This window comes from Oryctolagus cuniculus, chromosome 9 (assembly GCF_051225735.1).
Source record: "Oryctolagus cuniculus isolate XC-2025 breed Fujian yellow rabbit chromosome 9, ASM5122573v1, whole genome shotgun sequence".
Lineage (NCBI taxonomy): Eukaryota > Metazoa > Chordata > Mammalia > Lagomorpha > Leporidae > Oryctolagus > Oryctolagus cuniculus.
The window spans coordinates 97801500-97811703 of NC_142875.1; the positions used below are offsets into that span (position 1 = coordinate 97801500).

Here is a 10204-nt window from a genome sequence, read left to right on the forward strand (position 1 = left end):
TTCCATCTGCTGGTTCACTCCCCAAATGGTAGCCAGGAGCTTCTTCCAGGTCTCCCACATCGGTGCAGAAGCCCAAGCATTTGAGCCATCTTGTACTGCTTTCCCAGGCCTTAGCAGAGAGCTGGATCAGAAGTGGAGTAGCTGGGACTTGAACCGGCATCTATATGGGATGCCGGCACTGCAGGTGGCAGCTTCACCCATTATGCCATGGTGATGGCCCCTCCTCAAGATGTTTTTGATTTAGATTTTCAATGCATGCTTATTCCTTATTTAAATTTGGGGACTGTTTTTCAGATTGGAATTGTTTACTTACTAATGTTCTTGGCTATATGGATTTTAGGCTTACAGCAAAATTGAGCAGAAGTATAGAAATTTCCCATACAATCCCCTTCCCCCAGAACACACATACACACACACACATACACACACACACACAGATGACACCCTACATTATCAACATTCTCACTAGAATGGGACATTTGTTACAGTCAATGAATCTGCACTGACACATCTTTATCATTATGAGAGGCAGAGACAGAGTGACAGATTGAGAGTTGGAGCTTCCATCCGCTGGTTCACAGGCTGGAGCTGAGCTAAAGCTGGAGCCAGGAACTCAATCCATGTCTCCCACATGGTGGTAAGAACCCAGTCACATAAACCATCACCAGTGTGTTGGCATTAACAGGAAATTGTAATCAGGAGCCAATCCCAGACATCTTAACAGACGTCTTAATTACTAGGCTAAATGCCCACCCCTAGGCTTCAGTCTTATGAGCTTGGATAAATGTATCATGACTTTTCTCCACCATTACAATGTCACATGGAGTATTTTCTCTGCTCTAAAAATCTCCTGTTCTCTGCTGATTTATCCCTTCCTTCTCCAATACCCTGATATTCTGTCTCTATAATTTTTCCTTTTTGTAGAATGTCATGTAGTTGAAACCACATGATATATAGCCTTTCTGGATTGATTTCTCTAATTTTTTTTTTTTTTTGACAGGCAGAGTGGACAGTGAGAGAGAGAGACAGAGAGAAAGATCTTCCTTTGCCGTTGGTTCACCCCCCAATGGCCACTATGGCCGGCGCGCTGCAGCCAGCGCACCGCGCTGATCCGAAGCCAGGAGCCAGGTGCTTTTCCTGGTCTCCCATGGGGTACAGGGCCTAAGCACTTGGGCCATCCTCCACTGCACTCCCAGGCCACAGCAGAGAGCTGGACTGGAAGAGGAGCAACCGGGACAGAATCCGGCGCCCCAACCGGGACTAGAACTCGGGGTGCCAGCGCCACAGGCAGAGGATTAGCCTATTGAGTCGTGGCACTGGCCAATTTCTCTACTTTTTAAGATTTATTTATTTATTTGAAAGAGTGACACAGAAAGAGGGAAACACACACACACACACACAGATCTTCCATCTGTTGGTTCACCTCCCAAGTGGGCTCAGTGGTCAGAGCTGGGCCAGGATGGAGCCAGGAGCCAGGAGCTTCTTTCTGGTTTCCCATGTGGGTGGTAGTAGCCCTGGAATTTAAGCCATCATCTGCTGCTTTTCCCAGGACCATTAACAGGGAGCTGGATTGGAAGTGGAGCAGGCAGGACTCGAACCAGCACCTGTATGGGATGCCAGCATCGCAGGCAGTGGTTTCATATGCTGTATTATGATGTCGGCCCCTGGATTGGTTTCTTTTACTTCACAATTCTTCCATTTCTTTTCATGGCTTGGTAGCTCATTGATTTTTTTTTTTTTAATTTTAGTTTACTTTATTTAGCTACTTGAAAGGCAGAGTGATGGAGCGAGGAGAGAGAGAGAGCTTCCACCTTCTGGTTCACCCCTAAAATGGCCACAACAGCCAGGCCCGGGCCAGAGCAAAGCCAGGAGCCAGGAACTCCATCCTAGTCTCCCACATATGTGGCAGGGGCCCAAGCACCACAGCCATCTTCTGCTGCCTTCCAGCATGTGTTCGCAGGGAGCTGGATTGAAAGCAGAGCAACTGGGACTTGAACTGGCACTCTGCTATGGGATGCTGGCATCACAAATAATAGCTTAAGCAGCTGTGCCACTATGATAGCCCCAGCTCATTTCTTTTTCAGTCCTGAATAGTGGTCCATTATCTGAATACACTATAGTTTATTGATTCACCTGCTGAAGGACACTTTTGTAGCTTCCACTTTTGGCAATTATGAATAAAGCTGCTGTACATATCCATGTGCAAGTTTTTGCATGGAGGCAAGTGTTTAGTCCTTTGGGTAACCACCCAGGAGTGTGACTGCAGATTGCAAGAGAATGGATTTGTAAGAAACTGCCACACTGCTTTGTAAAGTGCCTGTAGCATTTTGCATACCCATCAGCAAAGACTGAGTTGCTCCTGCTCCACTCCTCTCCTGCATTTGCTATCGCCACCATCCTGGATTTTGGCCATCCTAAAAAGTGTGTAGAGGTATCTCATTGTTTAATTTGTATTTCCTTAATGACATAGATGTAGAGCATCTACTCACATACCTATTTTTCAGATGCATATCTTCTTTGGTGAGGTATGTGTTAAGGTCTTTGATCCATTGTTGTTTCCTGGAGCTTTAAGAGTTCTTTTATGTGTGGGATAATATTTTTTGTAAGATATATCTATTATAAGTGTTTCCTCTCAGTCCATGGCACGTCGTCTTCTTTCCTTGCCAGTATATTTTTCAGAGCATAAATTTTTTTTTTGACAGGTAGGGATATAGACAGTGGGAAAGAGAGACAGAAAGGTCTTCTTTCCATTGGTTCACTCCCCGAATGGCCGCTACCGCCAGCGCTGTGCCTATCCGAAGCCAGGAGCCAGGTGCTTCTTCTTGGTCTCCCACACAGGCGCAGGAGCCCAAGCACCTGGGCCATCCTCTACTGCCTTCCTGGGCCACAGCAGAGAGCCAGACCAGAAGAGGAGCAACTGGGACTAGAACTCGGTGCCCATATGGGATGCCGGCGCCGCAGGCGTAGGATTAACCAAGAGAGCCACAGTATCGGCCCCGAGCATAAATTTTTAATTTCAGTAAAGTCCAGTTTATCAATTACTGTGGCCTTGATGTATTTAAAGTCATTCACCCCAACCTCTCTACCAGATAAAAAAAAGGTCATAGCCAAAACCAAGGTCATCTACAGTTTCTCCTATGTTATCTTCTGTGAGTTTTTATGGTTTTGCATATTTATCTATGCTCTGTTTGGAGTTAACTTTTGTGAAGAGTGTGATGTCTGTGTCTAGACTAACATTTTGCATTTGAATGTCCAGTTATTACAGTACCATTTGTGGAAAACACTGCGTTTTCTCCAGCGTGTTGCCTTTTTCAGAGGTCAGTTGACTAGAGGCTGGCGTGGTGGGTAAAGCTGCCTCCTGCAATGCCAAGGTCCCATGTGGGCACTAGTTCGAGTCCCAGCTGTTCTACTTCAGATCCAGCTCCCTGCTAATGGCCTAGGAAAATCAGCAGAAAATGGCCCAAGTGTTTGGGCCCCTGCTGCCAATGTAGGAGACTAGATGAAACTCCTGGCTCTTGGCTTGAGCTTGGCCTAGCCCTGGCTGTTGTAGCCATTTAGGTAGTGAACCAGCAGATGGAAGATCTCTCTCTCTCCTTCTCTGTCTCTTCCTCTCCTTCTGTAATTTTTTCAAATAAAATAAATAAATCTTTAAAAAAAATCAATTGACTATGTATGTGAGTCTGTGTCTGGGCTCTCCATTCCATTCCATTGATATTTGTCTTTCTTCCACCAATACCACACTGTTTTGCTTACTGTAACTTTATAGTAAGTCTTGAAATTGGTAGTGCCCTCTTCAATATTGTATTGGGTATTCTGGGTCTTTTGCCTCTTTAAGCTCTAGAATCACTTTATTGATATCCATAAAATAACTTGCTGAGATTTTGATTTTTTGATTGCATTGAATCTATAGAGTAAGTTGGGAAGTACTGACATCTTGACAGCATTGAGCCTTCCTATCCTTACCTCTCTATTTAGTTCATTGTTGACTTTCTTTCATCAGAATTTTGTAGTTTTCTTCATATGAATCTTATACATATTTTATTTTTTAGTTTTATACCTAAATATTTCATATTTTTGGGTGCTAATATAAATGATATTGCAGTTTTAATTTAAAATTCCACTTGTTTGGGGCCGGCGCTGTGGCATAATCTGTAAAGCTGCCATTTGCAGTGCTGGTATCCCATATGGGCGCCGGTTCAAGTCCCTGCTGCTCCACTTTCACTCCAGTTCTCTGCTATGGACTGGGAAAGCAGTAGAAGATGGCCCAAGTTCTGGGGCTCCTGCACCCACATGGGAAACTTGGAAGAAGCTCTTGGCTTGTGGCTTCGGATTGGCACAGCTCTGGCCATTGTGGCCAAATGGGGAGTGAACCAATAGATGAAAAACTCTCTCTCTCCCTCTCTCTTTCTCTCTCTCTCTCTCTCTCTCTTTCTCTCTCTGCCTCTCCTGACTTTAAAATAATCTTAAAAAAAAAATTCCACTTGTTCATTGCCAGTATATAAGAAAGCAATTGACTTTTGTATTTTAACTTTCAACCTTGCTAAATTTGCGTTTTAGTTCTAGAAGAGTGTTTTTATTGTTTTATTTTGGTTAATTGTTTTGGATTCTCTACATAGGTACCCCCATCATCTGTGAATAAAGATGGTCTTATTTCTGTCTCTCCGACCTATATCCTGCGTCCTCCCCTCCCCTCCCTTCCCCTCCCCTTTCCTCCCCTCCCATCTCCTCTCCTCTCCTTTCCTTTCCTTCCCTTGTTGCATTGTGCTAGCTAGAACTTCCAAAGTGATTCTGAAAAGAACTGGTAAGAGAGGACATCTTTACCTTTCTCCTTATCTCCTTCACATTTTGTTAGTTTGTCCTAACTTTTTTTTCTTTAAAAAAAGAAATATTTATTTATTTGAAAGTCAAAGTTACAGAGAGAGAGAGAGGATCTTCCATTCACTTGTTCACTCCCCAAATGGCTGCAACGTCGGACTGGGCCAGGCCATAGCCAGGAGCCAGGAACTTCTTCCGGGTCTCCTATGTGGACACAGGGGCCCAAGGACTTGGGCATCCTCTGCTGCTTTCCCAGTCACATTAGCAGGGAGCTGGATCAGAGCAGAGCTGCCAGGACTTGAACTGGTGCCCATACAGGATGCCAGCACTGCAGGCGAAGGCTTAACCTGCTGCACCACAGTGCCCACCCCTGTCCTAACTTTTCTAAAGATTTATTTATTTTATTTGAAAGGCAGAATTAAAGAGAGGCAGAGGCAGAGACAGAGAGAGAGAGGGAGGTCTCCCATTCGAGTTCACTCCCCAGATGGCTGCAACATATGGAGCTGCATTGATCTGAAGCCAGGAAACTGGGAGCTTCTTCCCGGTCTCCCATGTGGGTGCAGGGGCCCAAGGACTTGGGCCATCCTCCACTGCTTTCCCAGGCCACAGCAGAGAGCTGGATCAGAAGTGCCCATATGGGATGCCGGCACTACAGGCGATGGCTTTATCCGCCATGCCACAGCACCGGCCCCTTGTGCTAACTTTTCAAAGTAGACTGCAAATATCTGATGATGAGGTGTGGAAGACTGACAAGGAGAGGGTTAGAACAAAGAGGCATTGTGGTAGAATGGAAAGAACAGTAAACGGGCCTGTGTTGTGGTGCTGCAGGTGAAGCCACTACTTGCAATGCCAGCATCCCATATCCGAGTGCTGGTTCAAGTCTCAGCTACTCTGCCTCCAGTCTAGCTTCCCGCAAATGTACTTGGGAAGGCAGCAGAAGATAGCCTAAGTACTTCGGTCCCTGCTGCCCTTGTGGGAGATCAGGGTGGAGCTCCTCACTCCTGGCTTTGGCCTGGCCCAGACCTAGCTGTTGTGACCATCTGGGGAGTCTTCACTCTGCCTTTCAAATAAATACGTATTAAAAAAAAAAAAAAAAAAAAAAAACCAGTAAACTGAGACTTAGGAGGACAGGGTCTGTGGGTGATTTCTCCCCTAGTATTTTTTTTTTTTTTTTTTTTGACAGGCAGAGTGGACAGTGAGAGAGAGAGACAGAGAGAAAGGTCTTCCTTTTCCATTGGTTCCCCCCCCCCAATGGCCACTGCTGCCGGTGCGTTGCGGCTGGCACACTGCGCTGATCCGAAGCCAGGAGTCAGGTGCTTATCCTGGTCTCCCATGCAGGTGCAGGGCCCAAGCACTTGGGCTATCCTCCACTGTACTCCCGGGCCATAGCAGAGAGCTGGACTGGAAGAGGAGCAACCAGGACAGAATCCAGTGCCCTGACCGGGACTAGAACCCGGGTGCCGGCGCGGCAGTTGGAGGATTAGCCTAGTGAGCTGCGGTGCCGGCCTCAACTAGTATTTTGTGATGTAATCTTTCATACAGAAAAGTACCTCAACCCTTCATTCACTCTCCAGATTGCTCAGGAGAAAGATCATATTCCATAGCTTAGCAACAAAGGTCCTTGTCAATCAGATCCATGCAAACCTCTTGGGCTCGTGTCACACCCCCCTTTCATACACCTTTTACTAGTCTCCCATGCAAATCGCTCATCCGTGCCTGCGTTTGCGTTCCGGCTCTGCTCCTGACTCCAGCTTCCTGCCAACACACACCTTGCAGCCACTGGCGATGGGAGAACTGGACTGGGTTCCCAGCTCCTGACTTTGGATCTGATCCAGTCCTGACTACGGTTGTGGGCATCTGGGGGGTGGACCAGCGGACGGCAGATCTCTCTGCTTCCCAAACAAAGCTACTCATCCCGTGCCACTGTGCTTACTGTTCCCAGGCCTCCCTTGGGAATCCAGCCCAGGTGTCTGCCTGCCCCCTCTGAACAAGCCTTCGGAAGCTGTTCCTCTAAGTTTCAAGAACATTTGATGTCTGTCTCTCGCATGAAGCCAGAGTTTCTCAGTTTGGGCTCTGTTGACTTCAGGATCAGAAACTTGGCTGCAGACTGTCCTGTGCACTGTTGGATGTTCAGTGGCATCCCTGGTGCCTGCTCGCTAGACACAAGCAGCAAATGGCCGTCCCCATTTCAGTAACTAAAAGTGTCTCCAGGCATTGCCATATGAGTCCTGGAAATTAAAATACCCCAGTTGGGAATGGCTGCACTGGACTGTGAGTTTCACTGGGTCAGAAGCCATGTCTTGCTTGAGTCACATTCCTAGCACTTCCCATGATGCCTGAGTAGCAGCAGTCCATCAATAGATGTGTGTGTGTGTGTGTGTGTGTATCTCTTTCAGTTGTTTTACCTTTCAAATAAATAAAAATGAATAAATAAACTGATAAAATCAGGCGATTTAGCCTTTCCATTTTCATACCCTCTCTTTGCTGGAGCCTACCAGCTCCTCTCTTCCTGGGCATTATGCAGAGTGATTTGTTGTGAATTATAGTCACCTGTGGTGGTGTGGTCTCATTCTGTTTTATAGTTGTGGGGCCAGCGCTGTAGCATAGTGGGTAAAGCCACCGCCAGCAGTGCCAGAATCCCATGTGGGTTCCAATTTGAGACCCAGCTGCTCCACTTCCAATCCAGCTCTCTGGCTTTGGATCAGCCCAGCTCCAGCTGTTGTGGCCATTTGGGGATTGAGAGAGACTCTCTCTCTCTCTCTCTCTCTCTCTCTCTGCCTCTCTGCCTCTCTGTAACTCCGCCTTTCAAATAAATAAATCTCATATATATATATATACTATATATATATATATTACAGTTGTATTGCCTTCCACTATACAAAGGTGCTCGATTAATTGTCTCCCTCTGATAGACAATAATAAGTAACCTGCAGCATTTCTCATTTTGCATATGCATGAGTATAGTTGTAGAATAAATTTCTAGAATAAGAGACCTGGAAGAAGCTCCTTGCTCTTGGCTTCAGACCAGCCTAGTTCTGTCCATTGCGGCCATTTGGGAGTGAACTAGCAGATGGAAGATCTCTTTCTCTCTCTCTCTCATCTCTCTCTTTCCTCTCTTTCGTAACTCTGACTTTCAAATAAATAAATTTTTAGGTTAATATGTAATACTTGTACATGTTTTTGGATACTGTGCAATATTTAACACACAGATATAGCTCTTGGCTTTGGTCTGGCCAGTCCTGGCTATTTTAGGCATTTGAGGAGTAAACCAGCAGATATCAGATCTCTCTCTCTCTCTCTCTCTCTCTCCCTCTGCCTTTCAAATAAATAGAATAAATAAATAAAAATTTTTGACACAAATCAAGCCTAGGCAGTTGAATACCAGTGCCTCTGAAATAGATTTCCCTAAAAATTCATTAGTCTTCAAGTGTCCTCGTGGGGTATTGTTCTATTATCCTGATAAATGGGAAGTAGAATTCTCAGCACTACTTAAGCCCTATTTAAGTCCCTCGATTGTAATATCCCTTTCCCCACTCTCTTTGGCCTTGGCTAAAGAGGAGCGCTCAAGCTTTCATTAACTTACCCTGACCTTTCATTAAGAGCTCGCTCAGCGGACAGCCTGGGTTTGGCTTTCGCTCCTTTCTAGCCACCTGAATGGCAGGTTGAATGGATCTAAGATGGTGAGAAGACTGGTGACTAATGCGTTTAGCCACCTTGTTTCCAGAACAATCACAGCAGTGAGAACCTTCTTGTCACGCTTGATCAACCTTGTTAAGGAGACCCGGGCAGGTATAAAAGCCCAGCGTGGTGTGTGCTTGCACATACGTGATATTGAGGGCTCATCGTAGGCCAGCCCGTCCAGCCCTCAGGTGACGGTAATGATTCTTGTTCATGATCTGTCATCAGCACTGCACTTTTGACCACCTGCTGCCTGGAACGCCTTTATCCCCTGGATTCGGTGACCTGACCCAACCCACTACCGCTGCTTTAAAGGCAGAATAGATTGGGAGTCAAGCCCAAGATGCTGGATGCAGTCGGCCTGTGTTTGATTCTGATCTCGGGGTTTACTGTGTGAGTCTGGGCAAGTTGCTTATGTTCTCCAACTCCCAGGTTGTTTGCTATTTACCTCGCTTCATTGTGAGAATTGAAGAACTAATACAACACTTGAAATAGTGCGTGGAACACAATACACAGTTAAGCAACATTAGGTAGAATGATGGTATATTTCAGTTCTCTTTCTCCAGTTCCCTGGAAAGGATCCCAAATTTGCCTATTCATCTTCCTTTCCCTCGGATCTGGACCCCTCCCCACAGCTCATTGAGCACGTGCACAGGGGCACTTGTATGGGGGACTGTGGGCTGGTTCTGACTTACCTTCTGAGCTCCAGCCATATGGTAAGTGTTCATTTGGGGCCGGCGCTGTGGCATAGTGGGTAAAGCCACCACCTGCAGTGCCGGCATCCCATATGAGCGCCAGTTCGAGTCCCAGCTGCTCCACTTCCGATCCAGCTCTCTGCTATGGCCTGGGAAAGCAATGGAAGATGGCCCAAGTCCTTGGGCCCCTGCAGCCGCGGGGGAGACCTGGAAGAAGCTCCTGGCTCCTGGTTTCGGATCGGCAAAGCTCCAGCCATTACGGCTGACTAGGGAGTGATTCAGCAGATGGAAGATCTCTCTCTCTCTCTGCCTCTCCTTCTCTCTGTAACTCTGACTTTCAAATAAATAAACAGATCTTTAAAAATAAGTGTTTACCAGAATGTACTGCACTGTCCAGATAGCACCGACATCCACACACCTACATCTCAGCTCGTCTCTTAGAAAAGCACACCCTTTGATGCCTCCCCACACTTTCATGTCCAAATAGTTAATGAATCCGTTACTATCTTTTGAAGGTCCTTTGCGTATCTCTATCCTTTCCCACTTCCATTGCTACCCCTTAATTTCAGTCTTTCCCATCTCATGCCTGTGTCATTCCAGTGATTTCCAGTCTCCCTTGTGTGCACATCATCAAATACACAAAGGCCACATTGTTCTTCTACGCCGCAGCTTTTAGGGATTCCCCCTTGTCTAACCTATCAAATCCAAACTCAAGACTGAGTATTTAAGGCTTTCCTGGCTGTGGCTCCCAGCACCTCTTCTTCCTTCCCCCCACCCTCCCTCTGCAGAGCCCTCGTGCTCAGCCTGCCTTCCCTTCTTCAATCTCAGCGAAGACGGCTCTTTGTCCAGCTCCAGCTACGGAGATCCTACTGCCCTTCCAAGCACAGAATACACGCCACTTCCCCCAGAAGGCTTTCTCCCAGAAGCTCTTTTAGATGGTCCCCCCACTTTAATTAGACTTAATTAATTTGTTTGTTTCTGTGCTAGGTTCTCCTGGTAGATTACAAACATTTTAT

At 46.4% G+C, this 10204-nt stretch overlaps 1 long non-coding RNA gene across 3 annotated transcripts in view; it reads left to right on the plus strand.

Moving 5' to 3' along the window:
- LOC103349017 (uncharacterized) overlaps window positions 1-9555 on the plus strand; it is a 43451-nt gene extending 33896 nt beyond the window's left edge. The window contains exon 5 of one of the 3 annotated variants that reach the window (XR_016213423.1): window positions 6758-7069. This is a non-coding gene — a long non-coding RNA (uncharacterized LOC103349017). Of the gene's footprint in view, window positions 1-6757; window positions 7070-8721 lie in introns of those variants that run through there. The other 2 variants (XR_011378949.2, XR_016213424.1) reach the window with 2 other exon arrangements.
- The last annotated feature ends 649 nt before the right edge of the window (window positions 9556-10204 follow it).